The sequence below is a fragment of the Scyliorhinus torazame genome, chromosome 13 (genome assembly GCF_047496885.1).
Source record: "Scyliorhinus torazame isolate Kashiwa2021f chromosome 13, sScyTor2.1, whole genome shotgun sequence".
Classification (NCBI taxonomy): domain Eukaryota; kingdom Metazoa; phylum Chordata; class Chondrichthyes; order Carcharhiniformes; family Scyliorhinidae; genus Scyliorhinus; species Scyliorhinus torazame.
In genome coordinates this window covers 172,350,849-172,365,950 of record NC_092719.1, presented here as the reverse complement: position 1 = coordinate 172,365,950, position 15,102 = coordinate 172,350,849, and the positions used below count along the sequence as shown (strand labels likewise).

The 15,102-nt window shown below is 45.7% G+C and overlaps 1 protein-coding gene across 2 annotated transcripts in view; it reads right to left on the bottom strand.

The window, feature by feature from the left end:
- Window positions 1-15,102, bottom strand: part of arhgef3 (Rho guanine nucleotide exchange factor (GEF) 3) — a 520,666-nt gene that overhangs the window by 156,573 nt on the left and 348,991 nt on the right. The gene's annotated exons all lie outside the window — the stretch shown is intronic.

Here is a 15,102-nt window from a genome sequence, read left to right as displayed (position 1 = left end):
ATGAGGCCTGGTCTACCTCACCGGGTACACTCTCTCTTGTCGGTCGGTTCCACACTGGCCAACCTTTTATACAGCTCATACTCCCCGAGGAGCACGGGGAAACAATCATCCCCACACCGCATGTCCGGTGCTGGTTATTACACCAAAATCGTGCTGCCTGCTCATTTGAATGATCTCTGCATCCAGTCAATGGTAACTGCTCTGCTCATTGGCTGGATGAATCAACAGGGAGACAATATTGTGAGTAGCTAGCACCACTTAAAGTTAGTCTGCATCACTTAAAGCTAGCCTCCACCGCTTAATGGGGCAGTGTATTGTGGCAGGAGTCGGTGTTTTAGAATCATGGTTGAATTTGAGTGAGGAATTGCACAATATGGGAGAGAGTTGGCTCCAAGGTTTCCGAACACTTTACTGGAGATCTTGCTGGAGGACCTGGAACACAAGAGAAACGGTATGTAGCTGCAGGGGGGAATGAGGCCCTCCATACATGAGCTCAGAAGGCAGTGGGAGCAGGTAGCCGTAGGGTTCCGGCAATCTAGCCCTAAGGACTTTAATGCAGTGTCACAAGAAGATCATTGACCTCATGAGTGGTAAAATCCCTCTTCAAATGCCATATCCAACGAACTGCAGCCTCATTCACGGCTCAAATCACCATATCCCCATCACTCCCCTACCTATAATCTCTATGATTCAGGCCTCATACCCAATTTTCACAGCTTTACCTCACCCTCCCACACTTGGCACTGCTGCAGGCCTCACATCCACATCTCACAATTGTCACATGCTGACAGTTATTCAACCACAACATCCATATCAGCAAAACAGATTGCATGGCACTCACTGAAACTATTTACTCTCTTGTGGTGTAACTGGAGGTAACAGAAAGTAACTGTGTGTGTGTGTGTGTGTGTGTGTGTAGGGGGGGGTGTATATTGTCATACCTGAGCCCCACTTTTCCCATCCTCACTTGTCCTTCACCCAACAATCCTTCCTGATTTACAAGCAGAAGATATGGAAGCACCAGCTCGGATACCAACACTCACTGTATCTTATAGACTAGTGGCAGGATTTGCACCTGGAAAGACACTTGGCATGAAGGAGCTGCAGCCAGGGCAGAGAATGTGCAGAAGCCAGTCCACTGGAGGTTTAACATGGTTTCCATTGCAGGGGTCTCAGGTGAGAACTTCAATGGGGCAGAGTATAGAAGAATGTAGATGATGGGTATGAATAATGATTTGTTTATATTTGCATGCAATATGGTATGTCCTCCCAGTTTCTGAAGAAATCTTTCCAGAAAACCAGTGTGACCAAATCGTGGAACAGCGGACACCATTTTCACTGCTCGTCAACTTGAAGAGAAAGTCTTTTGAGTCCATCAACCGGGCAGTGCTATGGAAAGCCCTGTCAAAGGCCAGCTGCCCAGAAATATTCATCATCATCCTCCGACTCCTCCATGACAAGATGACGGTCACAGTCCAAACAGACAGAAATAAGACAGAAACCTTAGAGGTCAAGACTGGAGTCAAGCAGGGATGTGTCATCGCCCCACCCATTTCCTATTCATTATCACCACCATCCTTCACTTTCCACGTGGAGTGGACATCATCTACAGGATGGACGGAAAACGTTTCAACCTTAACCGGTTGAAATCCAAGAAGAAAACAACCCTGACCTCGCTCGTGGAACTTCAGTATGCGGATGACATCGCAATATACGCTCGCTCAGAAGAGAATCTCCAAGTCATAGTTGACACCTTCACGGTTGCATAACAAATAATTGATCTCAGCCTCAAGAAGACTCAAGTCCTTTACAAATACGCCCAAGGGCAAGATCCGATCTCGCCCTCCACTAAGATCAATGGAGAAACCCGACCAAATGTGGAACATTTCCAATAGACATCAATGCAGAGATCCAGCATTGTATCCAATCTGCGAGTGCCTCCTTTGGAGGCCTAAGGACAAGAGTCTTTTACGACTGCGACATCCATGCTGACACCAAGGTCTTTGTGTACAAGACAGACGTCCTCCCAACTCTTCTATATGGCTCGGAAACTTGAACTACATACAGACCTGACCATAAGGCTCTGAAGATGTACCATCAATGCTGTCTGAGATGGATTCTCTACAATCAGCTGGGCGGACAGGTGTACCGACATCAGTATCCTTGAAGGAGTCAGGAGCACCAGCATCGAGTCCACGATCATCCAAAACCAACTCTGCTGGGCCGGCCATGTGCTTCGGATGTCAGAGTTCCCTCTGCCAAAGCAAATCATCTTTGCCCAGCTCAAGGAAGGTTTCCGAACAAGAGGTGGACAAAAGGGGCAGTTCAATGATACCCTGAAGGCTTACTTCAAGAAATGCAACATAATGCTAACCATTATGCCATCGTGGGGCAACACGGTGGCATAGTGGTTAGCACTGCTGCCTCACAGCACCATGGACCCGGGTTCAATTCCACCCTTGGGTTACTGTCTGTGTGGAGTTTATACATTCTCCCTGTGTCTGCGTGGGTTTCTTCCGGGTACTCTGGTTTCCTCCCACAGTCTAAAGATGTGAAGGTTAGGTGGATTGGCCACGCTAAATTGCCCCTTAGTGTCCAATGGTTAGATGGGGTTATAGGGATAGGACAGGATGCTCTTTTAGCGGGTTGGTGTAGACTCGATGGGCTGAACGGTCTCCTTCTGCACTGTAGGGATTCTATGAGATTCAATGAACATCAACGTCAATGCTTGGGAGACCCTTGCTCAGAAGAGACTGACTTGGAAGAACCTCCTGATTGAAGAGACACAATTCTTTGAGGACACCCCACAAAGCAAGGACAGGCCAGGAAAAGGATCCTGAGAAAGGAATACCAGCGATCTAGGGTTCAAGGACCGTCAAGAAACATCTGCCAAGTGAGCGGCTGAAGATGCAGCTCTAGGATCAGGCTCGTCATTCATGCAGGACCCACAGAACCCATGACCAGTAACACGGAGTATCTTAGGTGGGCAATCATACTCGTTAGCGAGTGATAGCCGAAGAAGAACAAGGTATGACCTCACTTATAATTTTGCTTTGGAATGTTTACTATGTGGGGCATTTATTGTTGTATTGGGGCCAAGCAGATGCTGCGATATCAGTGACAGAGGTTAGGTAAGATGTCAGACTGGTAGCAAATTGGGGTTGCCTATTGCTGGTACTGTACTCAGATGAGTGCTTCACTGACAGCCTGGGTGGAAAAGGGCTGTCTAGATTGCCTTCTCCCTCCCTCTTGCTCTCTTTTTGCCCCTTAACTGCTCGTCATTTAGCTAATGGCGGGGGCTGTCCATTATGGCAAGTTTGCACAGCATGCAGCAGACCAAAGCATATCTTCTGCTGAATACTACAAGGCCCTTCCAGAGAGTCTAGGCAGCAGAAACTTTGTTTCAGCCATCTATTGGTTTGATCTACCACATTTTGTTCACCAGCATGAGTTTCATTGAATGAATGCTGGGCAAATGTGCGTTATATTGCGCACCAGAATCATCAGCCAGGTTCTTTCCATCCAGTAGCCACTCTTTGGTTTTCCGTTGTGGCCCAAATGCAGGTGGCACAGTGGACTGCTGGAGAATGAGGCATCATGACTGCTGCCAGGTTACCAGGCATTGACCTGCATGATTCAGTTCGTATGGCCAGACACCAGCTAGACGCGAGGGAGTGGAATACCATAGATTTGACATGTGATGCCCATAAAACGATGTATGTGAAGTCATTGGCCCTCTGCACCAGGGGGAAGCCTGAAATCCTATCAAAGTCATGTGCTCACCCTGCATGCATTTGGTAAGAGTGTAATGTAATTAGCTGTCTTTGAGTAGAGGACTTCAGTGACCTCTTTTGCACAACAGTGGACAGCAACTGCAAAATGTTGCAATTTTATCCAACTCCAGCCTGGAAGGAGCCAGGTGCATTAAAGTTCATGGCTACAATCAACTTCCTGGCAACTGGCAATGCTGTCCTTTCCCTTGCTCTGATAGTGCAGTTGTAACGAATGACAGATTTCAGTAAGGATATTCTTTGTGAAGCACAGACATATCACATATTGTTCTTCGCTGAGGTCCAGAAAGAGAATTGCAGATATGGCCTCTAATGAAAGCATTTGTTGCTCTCTTCTGATATCTTGTCCTGCTCCATCTGGCTTCTGCTCATTCTCCCAGTCATGCTGGATTCCAAGACAAATGCCCATTAGCGCAGCCATGTCTAGCTGCAACTATTTTATGCAGAAGCCTTGAATTCAGGAAAGAGTCCTCCAGCACCTGCCACACCACTCCCCCGTGGACTTAGTCAAGTTGAGATAACTGTAGAAAATACCAAACACTTGTCGGATCATAGCAAGAGTCAGAGGGAATCAATTAGCAACCTACCTGTATGTCGTTGATGATCATTTTAAATTGCAATGGTGGAGGATTTCTTCTTGCTGCTGAATGCAAATTCAGCTGTTTGAGGTTAACAGAAGGCTTTAGTGCTACATGATCCCCAAAATGGCAATGGCTGGCATTCATTCAACATATGACTTCATGACATTCATTCACTCCTGAGTCTTGGTTGACATTCATTGCATCCATTCTTTTTTTCCAATTTAGGGGCAATTTGGCATGGCCAATCCACCTACCCTGAACATCTTTTGTGGGGGTGAGACCCATGTAGATAGAATGTGAAAACTCCAAACGGACAGTGACCATTGCATCCATTTTAATGTATACATCAGCTTGGCATGCAGCAGAGTTTGCCCCGTAGGTGTGCATATGCTGCAGACACCATTTTGGAGCTCGAAAGACACTTGTCATGCAAAAAAACTATTGAAAAAGAACCCAAATCTTGCCCATGCAATGTGACCGAATATAGCAAATACTATTTACAGTTATTTTATGAACTGTGGAGGATCAAAGTAATTGCAATTATATGTGACACAGTAATCCACGGACACACGGCGATATGAATTCTCATACAACCCTTTAGAGCAAGAAGCCAGACTAAAAAAGGTCTCCTCGAAATGCTTATTTGTCCATCTCAGTTATGATCTTCGACCAGACCCCCAAGATTCTGGTACAATCTGGTTCGTGACCAATAATGTTTTGTTTAAAGTCGACAAAGTTTGAGATTTAAGAACATTTATTGAGTGAATAAAGGCACAAGGTTCAGTGCGTTTTCAATAAACAAAAATAATCTTTTACTATACAAAGTCAGAAAGATAAAACAATTTAGAATGTCTATCTTATAGTCTGACATTCAGTATATGTATGAGGTACATGTGAACTAACAGGCAAACTGGTTGAACAGATCATGCTGCAAGTGGGCATGATCTTCCCAAAAGGGAACAAAGTTCCCCTGCGAGCACGTTTAGCCGCGTGTGTCCAGCGCTTGCAGTGCCGAGAAACACATGGCTTTGAATAAGGGGCCTGAATGGGGAACGCACGACCAAGGCCACATATTGCCCCGTTTTTTACAATGGGGAGCTCTGCTCGCCAGAACTCCCCGTTGTAGCGAGAGATCAGGTTGCCATTTTTAAATGGCACCCCGATCACCAAGGCCCCCAAAAGAATCCCCGACCTCCGCCACAGCCCGAATGCAATATGAGAGGGTCCCTGGGCCCCCCGAACCCCCACGCTGGGCAGCCCTGGGCGATTGCACATGTGCAAAAATGCCAGCTTGGCAGTACCCAGGTGGCACTTCCAGGGTACCAGGCTGGCACTGCCAGGGTACCCAGGTGGCAGGTGTGCCAGGGCACCACCCTGCCAAAATGGCATGCAGCTGGAAGCCTCCAATCCTCTTGGAGACACCCACGAGTACCGTTCTCTCTGGTCCCCGTTTGTGAGGACCAGTATCAAACAACACTTGCACGAGGTCCCCAAGGCAAAGGGATTGAATTCCAAAGCCTCAGGTACCTCAGGAATCAGCACATTAGAGTAAGGCTTACTGCCTCGTTCTAATATGCAGATTTGCTAAAAGGTGATCCCACCCATGGTGGGCAGGATTCACCTTGCAACGTTCCAGGAGATTGCGTTGTATCTCGCGAGGCATTGCGAGCCGGGTAAATCACAGGAGCGGGTTCTCCCGGCTTTCAATGAGCTGCTTTTCCGGCGCAGCGTGGCCGGAGGATCGTGCCCAGTGTCTTCAAATGTATATTATGAATGCGCTGGGATTTACACACCTTAAAAGAAACAATCATAAAATAATAAAATACTTCAGAGTTGGTGCTGTTCCATTTTATTCTGTATCCCTGTGCATTGAGCATATTTTCAAATGAGTGGATTTGAAAACATGTATTTTCGTGTCTTAATACTAGCTTTGGCGTGTTTCATATCTCAGGTACATATTTGTGTCCAGTTCACATACTTGTGGTTAGGCGTTCTAATGTTATTTTATCATCCAGAACATTCCGAAATCCAGAAATGCCTCGGTCCCAATCATTCTGCCCTGGAGAGTGTATCATGTAAAAATGCTCAATTGTAAATGCAACTCAGCACAACGGTACCATTTCCATTGGAGAGTTTGAAAGTATATTAACATCTGAATTTTGGCTGAGAGTTTCCAGTGCAGACACAACATCATTTTTATACATACAATAATATTATCCTTCGGGAGGAGCGTATGCATTTCCCACATCACGTTGGGATGTAACGGTACAGATTCCAGTGAATGTGAAATAACACATCAAACTTAGGGTATGAAAGTTAAATCATATGGTAGGAATATATTTGACTAGTATTCCCTTGAGTTTAGAAGATTGAGGGACAATCTAAATGAGGTGTTTAAGATGATAAAGTGGTTTATTAGGTTAGGTATGGCAAAGCTTTTTCCCCCAAGTGGGGAAATCCAGAACAACGGGACATAATATTAAAATTAAAGCCAAGTGAAATCAAACCCTACACTATCCAACAGAAGGTAATGGAAATCTAGAGCTCTCTTCCGAAAGACTGTGCATGCCGGGTCAATTAAGATTTTCAAGACTCCGCTTGTTTTGTTAATTAAGGCTATCAAGGGATAAAGGCCGATGAATGGTGTAAAGATCAGCCATGATCTACTTCAATAACAGAACCAACTTTTATGTGGTGTGGGGGATGGTGGTTGCTCAATGGCCTACTCTGTTCATATATTTGTAAAGCAGAAGATAGCAACATTGGGATATGAGCTAGGGAAGGCATATATGACATAGGGTGGGATTTATCAGCCCTTCCTGCCCACAGGATCTTCCAGGATCTTTCCTGCAATGGTTCTCTGGCGGTGGGGTGGGCGAGCCATGCATAACTCCATAGATATCGGAGAGACCAGAAGACCCTGCCAGCAGCCAATGGTGAGTCGCCTCTGCCAGCGGAAACCACGCTTTGGGGCGGGGAACCCTGGCCCTGTTCCATAGCTTCACTGTGGCCTGGAAATGGTGGTTTTATCTATTTGAGCGTGCTGTCTTCAAGCTCACCCAACAATAGTCAAGGAAACGTTTAGCAAGTGCCTATAGAGACAATCAGACACATGACAGCGAAGAAGGGGGGCACGGTAGCACAGTGGTTAGCACAGTTGCTTCACAGCACCAGGGTTCCAGGTTGTGTCACTGCCTGGGCGGAGTCTGCACGTTCTCCCCGTGTCTACGTGAGTTTCCTCCGGGTGCTCCGCTTTCCTCCCACAGTCCAAAGACGTGCAAGTTAGGTGCATTGGCCATGCTAAATTGCCCGTAGCGTCCAAAAAGGTTGGGTGGAGTTACAGGGATTTGGTAGTGTTATGGGCTTAAGTAGGGTGCTTTTTCCAAGGGCTGGTGCAGACTCGATGGGCCGAATGGCCTCCTTCTGCACTTTAAAGTCTATGAACTTCTACGAAGGATGTTTTTGTTTGCTAAACTCAATAAATGTATGCATTTAGTTTCACATAATTTACGTAAAGTTAAACACTTCTGTAATTTCAATTCTGAGTGCAACAGACATGACCAGTTCTACAAGAATAATCTTGTTGGGTTAGTAAATGTAGTTAAGATAAATGTTCAGTGTTTTTTCACCAGGTCAGCTTAGTCAGCCCGTCAACAGCTGTTGAAAGTAAGTAAGACAAAACAGCTCTGAAGGATTAGAAAGTTTTCTATCTTGTAATGTTTCTAATTGGTGCAGGGTGAGTCTATTCATTATCTGAAAACTCACTGCGTAAACCAACTTCACATATCCCTTCCATCAGGTGACACCACTGATCTACTATGTCAGCTGGCAAACCTCTTGCAACCTCCTCTGATAATATCAAAATTTAACCTTCACCATGCCTCTGGTGAACTGCCCTGTTCTCCAAACTCTCAGCCAAGATTCAGACGTGAACATAGCCTCCAACTCTGATAGTAGTGAGACAGAGGCACTGAAAGGAATATTTAACATTTCCAGTTGAGCACTTTCAGATGATACAAGAAAGCAGCTCACTATTTTCAAGGGTTCTGTGCATAAATACCAAGGGCAGGATTCTCTGATCCTGAGGCTAAGTGTTGACGCCGTCGTAAACGCCACTCCAGCTGCTGATCCCAGCGTCAACTGGGCACCGCGGGGTCTGCGCATGCGCAGTAGTACCGGCTCTAACGCGCGCATGAACAGTGGCTCCCTTCTCCGCACCGGAACCGACGCAACATGGCGTAGGGCAAAAGGGGCCGGCGCGGAGGAAAGGAGGCTCCCAGCCCGAGATGCCGATCGGTGGGCCCCGATCACGGGTCAGGCCACAACTCAGGCCACAACTGAGGCCCCCCCCCCCCCCCAACCACCACCACAGGCCACCCCCGGACCCTTCCACGCCGAGGTCCCGCCGGCTAAGAACAGGTTAAAACGGCGGCGGCAGGACTCGGGTTTTTTGTTACGGCTGCTCGGCCCATCCCGGGCCAAGAATCGCCCCGGGGGGGGGGGGGGGGGGGGGGGGGCGTAGAGCGGCCCCCGGCCAGCGCCATGCCAACCGCACCAGCGCCAATGGTGCCGATTCTCTGCTCTGTGGAGAATCGCGTCCCGGCATCGGGGCGGCGTGGCACAATTCACGGCAATTCTCCGGCCCCGGGCTGAGAGATTCCTGCCCCAAACCTCTGCGGCACAGAGATAGGGAGGATTTAGAAAATCGCAAAAAATCAATTCCTAATTTATGCTGAATTCATTGACCTCGAGAGGACAGAGAGACATACTCAGTGTTGGTATTACCATTTCTAATTTTTACCAATGTGGATTCTAGAAAACAAATTTGTCAATTGTGATTATACTAAACAAATGGAATCAAAGGCGATGGCACAAATATTGTATCATGAGTCAAACAAAATGTATGGGTGGGCTGAACAGCAGATGAAATTGTAGTTCAGCCCAAATATCAAAATATTCTGGATACAATGGAAAAATGGGTGCACAGTTCTTGAATACTGATTAATTAGTTAAGGATTAAACTGCAAGAGACCTTTTAAACTTAACAGGTTTGATGGTCAGATGTGTCCAATAAGTACAGTACAGAAATCATCACTAGAATATTGTGCTACATTGCCAAATGGTGGAACACAAGTCAGGAGATATCGCAAACAAACTCCACAGAACCCTGGCCAAGCTACATCTCGAGGACTGTGTCCAATTCAGATCAACAAGAAATAGGGTGGTTATTCAAGAACTGGAAGCTGTTCAGAGTTATGAGGAAAGAATGGAGTGACTTGGGCTATTTAGCTTGTGACAGAAGTGCCTGAAAGGAGATCATACTGTAAAATAATTAAAGGAATGGAAAAAGGTTAATCTGGAATTGCACTTTAGTTTTAACAAATGGCAGTAAGACAAGGAGACACAGGTTCATACACTCAAACTAAGGACTGATATCAGGGCCAGGATTGCGTCGGGTCGGAGCCGTGAATCCCGCCCCGCCCCCACCCCCCCCGGCCATTCTCCAGGCCCCGATGGGCTGAGTGGCCGAAACGTTTTGCCCAGTCCCGCCAGCGTGCTCACCTCATACATGGCGGGGGCCGTCCTGCGAGGGGGGATCCGACCCTCGGTGGGGCCCCCAAGGTGGCTTGGGCCGCGATCGGAGCCTACCGATCTGCAGGCGGGCTGGTTCCATGGGGGCCTTCTTTCCTCCGCGCCGGGCCCCTGTAGGGCCCTGCATATTGCCCGGGGGCCGGCGCGGAGAAGGGAACCCCTGCGCATGGGCGAGATCACGCTGGCTATTTGTTCCCCGCCGGCTGGAGCTTTTATTAGAGGATCTTGTGAAAAGTCATTTTGTAATGTTTGAGATGAGGCTTATTCAATATTTCCAGTAATAGAGTATATTATCTGCTGTAATAGAATCTATAGAATCCCTAAAGTGCAGCTGGAGGCCATTTGGCCCATTGAATCTTCACCGACCTCCGAAAGAGCACCCTACCTGGGCACACTCCCCTGCCCTATTCCCGTTACCCCCCATATATTAATCATGGCTAATCCACCTAACCTTCAAGTTTTTGGGCTGTGGGAGGAAACCCATGCAGACACAGGAAGAACATAAACACTCCATACAGTCACCCAAGGTTGGCATCGAACCTGGGTCCTGGCGCTGTGAGGCAGCAGTGCTAACCACTGTGTCACCATGCTGCTCATTAATGCTTGTAATATCTTTATCAAAGCTTACAATTTTCCAAAAGCTTTGTCCAAAAATTATGGTGGATGTACAATCTTGTGAGAAGTATCAATGCAACAAAATCCTTTTGAAAAATGCACTATTGCATTAAAATATGTCAAAGTTGAACCCTGTTTCCCTTTGTTCACTAACAAACATTGTAGGGAGGTAAATTGGACTGAAATCATTCTGTCACTTGTGCATGGTGCTAAACTGATGAAAATGAAATACGAAACTCTGACTCCCCAAACAAAAGTTAGTCAGACAATTTTTTATGAAGCTGTGACAGGAAACAACTATATCTCCTTTCCGTGGGTGGGTGGACAATAATTTAGGTGTTGATTGGTACAAGACAGGGCTTACACCCTCACTAAGGAGGAAGTCCCACCCTGTGGGACAGCAGCCAGGCCCTGGATGCAATACTTCTCGCATTGGCCTGCTGCCATACTTCTTCACTGGTACAGTGCACCATGTCTGGGAATCCTGGATAAGGATAGTTCACTCCTCCTGGTAACCAAGAATTCCAGTGCAGCAAAGGAAAACGAGAAGACCCTCCTGATACACCATACCTGCTATTTTGGTTCAGATAACGGCCAGTGTACACTTCCCCTTTCAGGGAAGTAGGTTGTCTATACTATTCGCTACTGACACTTGATTTTCAAGTCCCCTATCAGTAAGCTGCCAAGAAACGTGGCTCACCAATCTTAATCAAATGAGTCATCAGTACCAATTTTGATACCATACCTTTATGTGATTGGGAGTGTGCTCAAAAGATGCCACCTATTTAGTAACAAACCTGCCTGCACTGCCCCGCGCACACCCCTCACCTCTCAACCCAATGTTGTTGTCTAATCTCAAGAAATACATGTTTGCAACCATGAATTGTAAATGATTAAATGGTACTATTAGTGACCCAGCCTAAGTGCTTGAATGAGCTTTAAAAAACCCAATTTCTGACCTGAAACCATTGTAATTGTGAAGAATTGGCCCTTAAGATACGGCCCTGACCAGACTCCTGCAGAAATGAGTTATTTAGCGTCAAAAGTTAAAGGATGCATTCCGTGAACACTTCCGCAGGGAGACTAAAGGCAAGTCCATAAACAATGGGAATGAGGCAACAGATGTCACATCATTTCCTTTTACTAAATATAGTTTCATTGTAAAGTCTATTCTTAACACTGTCACACTCTTTTAACATTTTATACCTGTCCTCTCGAGATAGGAATACTGCAAAGAAGTTACGGAGGCATCAAGTGGGAGAAATTCTCACCTCTTCTTATCTTATATAAGTTATATATTCTTACTTATATCAAATTCCTTTTTTTAATCAACTGTTATCAATTATTTTGTCAAATTACCATGCAATAAATTCAGAATTGTGAATTTAGTACGCAATCAGACTAGAAATAATAGGCATCACAGTGCAACTGAGCTCCCCTCCCCTGATAGCCATACATGTCAGGGATTTTGATAACAACTTAGAGCTGGCTGGCTGATTTTCTTCTAAGACGCTGAGGACAGCTGGGGGCTCAAATTGCTGGTCCAGCTGTGATTGGTCACTCAGCACAATAGGCAACTGAATTTTGGGACCCTTTGTTCTGCAATGCCTTTACTCACTGGGCCAATGGGAGTATCCATGTATATTGACAACATTTTAGCTTGGTTATTCATTTAGTTCACTGAACAAAAAGCATCCTCAGTGAGTGAGGAATCTAAAGTAATATCAGAATGAGGGTGTTTTGTGGAGATATTGAACGATGTCTAGCAACCTTTGCTGGACATATATTGAACAAGTGCACACAGAAGAGTAATACGACCAGTGAACACTCAAGTTATTAAAAATCTCCACTTAGTAATGTGGTGTACTGATTGCTGCACCACAACCTCACTGGGTGCTAAGAAATTGCCTCCAAATGTAGGTTACTCATTGACTTAAGGGACCCATACTTATTTCTCCCATACTTTTTGTAGCATTTTGCTTTTATGATCCATCGTCAGTGGCCTAAGTGATTCATTTCTATCAGGCTTGTAGGTCAGCCAGTTCAAGCTCAAAGAAAACATTAGTACTATGTTTCATACTGGAAGATGACCATGTTTATCATCTGCGGTGTTTTGTGGGGTTCGGTGACTGCTAAGGCCGATTTGAGCCTGGACGCCTCTGCTGTAAATAGGACAGATTGCTGCAGATTACTGTGTTTTAGATGAGTTGAATGATTTGGGATTTCATCCTCTTGCATTTCTCTCTGTTTCTAATATACACTTGCTTTCCAAGGCGATCAAGCCATTTTTTATTTGATTGTTCCAGATGCAGCAATCCTAGGCGAGCGTTTCCCAGGACTCGAAGTGGATATTAAAACACCTAAGTGAAACCTTTAGACTGTCACTGCTAGCACTTCCTTTGACTGCCATGAGAGTGTACCCCAAACACGGGTTCCCCATTGAAGATGTGCCTTGGTTGGCTGATGTCAGGCATTCTGAGTATATGATCAGCTCAACTCAGTTGTGACTGTCTCAATATGATATGGATGCCTGGCATGCCAGCTCAGGTGTGCACCTATCTGTCTAGTATTACTCTGGCATCGCTCTGAACTACCCCAAAGTCATAGGATGGGATTTTCTACTCCCACCCTGGCTTGTTTTCAGTCAGCAGATGCAGCTCTCCATTGTTTCCAACTGTTCCTTGTGAACTATGATGAGGTACGTCCACAGAAGTACGCATCACGGTGCTGGTAGCAATAGGGGAAAGAATACAGCACACTCTTTATTCTGGTTGCCAGACTATGGGCCCAATTTTAACTCTGTAACTGAATGGCTTTTGCTTGCTCTATGTTGCTGTTTGACAGAGCTATTGGCATCTGATAGCTACCATCAGGTGATCTATTCCATCAATAAATGAGGTCACAGATCCAAGGCTCAGTTGGAGCTGGCCTCCTTGATAGTTTCCAGGCCAGTAGCATATGTTACAGCTATAGCCATTCCCCTTGGTGCCCCACATTAGTGGACAAGTGTAAATCAAACTGCCCCGGAATAAGTGTTATGATCTCGATCAAGACTAGTAACGTTTTTTTAAAGATGAAATCCAAAATCCCGGTTCTTTACCGAAAGAATGAATCCACAAGATTCCATTAATTTTACCAAACAAGAATCAAGCAAAGCAAACACTAAATATCACCTTGGGTAACCGCCTGTTTTCTAAAACCCAGAATCAACATAATTCATATTTAGCTCAACAGGAAAATTGTGGTTGGTTCATAGATCATAGATCATAGAATTTACAATGCAGAAGGAGGCCATTCGGCCCATCGAGTCTGCACCGGCTCTTGGAAAGAGCACCCTACCCAAGGTCAACACCTCCACCCTATCCCCATAACCCAGTAACCCCACCCAACACTAAGGGCAATTTTGGACACTAAGGACAATTTATCATGGCCAATCCACCTAACCTGCACATCTTTGGACTGTGGGAGGAAACCGGAGCAAACCCACGCACACACGGGGAGGATGTGCAGACTCCGCACAGACAGTGACCTAAGCCAGAATCGAACCTGAGACCCTGGAGCTGTGAAGCAATTGTGCTATCCACAATGCTACCGTGCTGCCCTCCACAATGCTACCGTGAAAATTAATTTATAAACTATAAATTTCAGTATTGCTGAAAAAAAAAGAGACATGCTGTCAAAGCTTCTCATCTTGCACTCACAGGACAGAATGGTAAAAATACCAAATCAATTTACACTGCGTGAGCCAAGGGAGATGATTGGTTCGCAAATGGACTCTGATTGGTAGAGGTGGAGAATGGAGAATGCACCAGGGAACAGTTAACTGTCAAGATTTTGAGAAAAACTGTCAATCCTCAAGTTTTATAGTACCAAGCAACAATAAACGACAAATTACACATTAAACAGCACATATAACTAAGACAATTCTTACTAATTGGCTTGGCAGTCCACTCAGGAGAAATGCCATTAATCTAAGTCCCTCAAAACTCCGTCTTCCTCATGAAGAATTTCAGTACCTCTGCTTTTAGTATTTAGCCTGATCCCCAGTCGAAGGAAGCGCACAACCCAAGTTCCATGGGCAAATCTTCACCAAAAATGGCAAATGTCTTCAGAACATCCTCAACTCAACTTACAACATGGCTTCAGATCTATGCAGGAAACGGCAGAGCTATATTTACTGCCTCTTTTGTGAAGTTCACTATTCCTATTCACATCATCTTACGACTAATGTCCTCATATCATCGTGTTGCCTGTATATTCCATGGGGGAGGGGAATATCTGGTGAGGTCCTCCTTAAATACTGCCCAACTTTTCTTTTGCTCCATCCATGCTACTTCTCTAACATGGTAATGAGATCTAAGGATATGCCCGCAGGGAGTACCATACCAGCTCCTGAGAGGAGCTTGTTAAACTCTCTTGGTGGACTTTCACTTTGAGAAGCAAGTTCAGGTCTGTGTTAGCAGAGGAAAGAAAACAAAAATGGTTGTTAAAAAGTCACTTCTAGCTGCAGAAAATTATTTTTG